This window comes from Euprymna scolopes, chromosome 5 (assembly GCF_053919585.1).
Source record: "Euprymna scolopes isolate OS-2025 chromosome 5, ASM5391958v1, whole genome shotgun sequence".
Lineage (NCBI taxonomy): Eukaryota > Metazoa > Mollusca > Cephalopoda > Sepiida > Sepiolidae > Euprymna > Euprymna scolopes.
In genome coordinates, this window is record NC_136486.1 from 97,662,799 (window position 1) to 97,665,378 (window position 2,580).

General features: G+C 39.1%; 2 pseudogenes; both read left to right on the plus strand.

The window, feature by feature from the left end:
- The first annotated feature begins 573 nt into the window (after nucleotides 1-573).
- Nucleotides 574-700, plus strand: LOC145277314 (U2 spliceosomal RNA; annotated as a pseudogene).
- A 122-nt stretch (nucleotides 701-822) lies between these two features.
- On the plus strand, nucleotides 823-948 carry LOC145277171 (U2 spliceosomal RNA; annotated as a pseudogene).
- The last annotated feature ends 1,632 nt before the right edge of the window (nucleotides 949-2,580 follow it).

A 2,580-nucleotide genomic window follows, 5' to 3' on the forward strand; every position in this document is an offset into this window, starting at 1 on the left:
TTGGTTTTTAAAAAACTGCAAAACTTATTCAAACATTGATTAAAAAAGATTTTTTTGTGTTAAGCGAGCGACCCTTTATAAGCATGCACGCGTTAGTAAAGTAAACTACGATTTTCCTTACAAAATATAAATACGGAATAGTTATATGATTTAAATTTCATCAATATCTGGCCCTTTTTAGTCGCGTGCAAGCGACTCTATAAGTCACTCCGTCGGTCAGTCGGTCGGTCGGTCTGTCCGTAACACTTTTGTGCTTGGCCTTTTTGGTTAAGATCAAAGGTCTGTTGTTAATAGATTCTGTTCTTAGCTTTTTAAGCTTTTCTTGGCCTTTTGGACAAGAAAGGATTTAATATCTCAAAGTGTAGTATCTGTTCCTGCAGATACTGCAAGCAAAGACCATATGTGGGGGCGACCCCACATATAAGACCTTGGTCAATGTAGGGGCAACCCTTCGTACCAATTGTCACTATCCAGCTCCTCTACTCCCCGGGGAATTGGTCCCCATTTCCTCTTCACTCCTCACATTAAAAATCGGCCTTGTGCCTAATTTTCTCGGTGGGGGAGCAAATAAATATAGCTTTTCTTGGCCTTTTGGCCAAGATCAAAGTGTAGTATCTGTTCCTGCAGATACTGCAAGCAAAGACCATATGTGGGGGCGACCACACATATAAGACCTTGGTCAATGTAGGGGCAACCCTTCATACCAATTGTCACTATCAAGCTCCCCTACTCCCCGGGGAGTTGATCCCCATTTCTCCTTTACTCCTCACATTAAAAATCGGCCTTGTGCCAAATTTGCTCGATGGGGGAGCAAATAAATACAGCTTTTCTTGGCCTTTTGGCCAAGATCAAAGTGTAGTATCTGTTCTTACTACATGCTGTACGTATTGTGATATAAAGTGGGGGATCACTTTTCTATATTAATTTAATGTAAAATGATCACCCACTTTACAACCAGTCAGTTTCAAAGCCATTCAAGTCATTCTCCAGATCATTCAAGTTGTTTTTGAAGGAATCCAGTTATTTTTTAAGCATTCAAGTCATTCTTAAGGTCATTCAATTCATGCTTAAGTTCATTAAAGTCATTCTAAGTCATTTACATTTTATTTATTTCAGTCATTTCAGCCCATTTTTCGGTTATTTTAGTTTATCTTTAAGAATTTCATGTCAATCCTACATTCACGCATTCATTCATTACATGAGAGCACGCTATCGGTATTGTTTACATAGGAGTCATATCTGCGTTGTAAGGAAATATAAAAAAAGTACTAATCTCGTGAGTTTTTCTTTTTTTTTTCATTATTCTAGACGTTTTCAAAGTGGACTAAAATTTAGTTTTCAAGTAAGTCTTTCATGAGATTGACTTTTGCCAAACAGGAAAATCTTCAAAAGAAAAAATAAAATATGAGTACAACGTCATATAACAATGTAAATAACTTTTAAATTATTTTAAACTGATATTTATTTTCTACATGCTTTTTGTATATTTTATTCCTTTCGTCAGGCACACAGACGTTGAGCTTTATTGTAACCCCACACTGATGAAGCTCGCAAGAACCCCTGTTATCTGAAAACTCGGCTCAAATCGTCTGGTCCTTCTCAGAGGGTTGTTACATTGAATCCTGTATGCTGAAAGCGAATATCGAAGCCACAGGCAGAGAGAAAAACAGACACGTGAAATTCTATTCTACGAAATTATGTACAATGTTTTTACAAATATCGTTCAGTTCTTAGTAAGTCTTTCAAAGTCTCAAATCTTCACAGACAGCGTCAGATGGGCGGAGGAGGAGGAGTCACGTTTTCAGGGAACGGCGGGTTACTTCAAGTTTCACGCACAAACTCTTGCTGAGCTGCTTTGAAACTCCTTCAGAAACTGGCTAATTTTCATGCGACATTCGTATTAATAGTGGTGTATGTGGTCGGGGCTGTAAGTCTCCCCAGCCAATCAAATCACGCCACGAAATCGGGAAACCCCAGATTTTGCGGGTGTGCAATTCACTAATTTTGTTATCTGAGATTTACAGATATATTAAATTCTCATGAACCCTAAGGTCATCCCTGTTAGTCCGACATCTGGCTTTTGAGTTCGCCAAGGCCAGACAGTGTTATGTTATTGTTCTAAGTTCCCTGTCATCAATTTTAAATGCAAAATATATTTCTCTGACTTCCAAATAATATCTATTTTGACAATGAAATAAAATATGTATTTATATTCTGTATTTCAACTCCTCGGGATGTTTGTCGCTACCTGGGATCGATTAAAGCGATCTTAGCATATTTTTTCGGCCCTCCTCAGGCCCCTGGGGGGATCTAAAGCTCCCCAATGAGGCCAAATTGCTCCCTCAGGTTGATTGCGTTACATTGTTGCATCGCCCTATAGATGTACAGACATACACACGGACACACAGACAGACCTGGCATTGCTCGGGACATCATTGTGAGGGCGAAGGGCAACTGTTCCATATGTACTCGCCTCAAACAAAATAAGGGGTAGTAATGGTGATCTTTATTGACACTAACGTATGAACATTTTCAGTGACCCCCATTGGACCCAACCTCCTCAATCCGCCATAGTTTCGT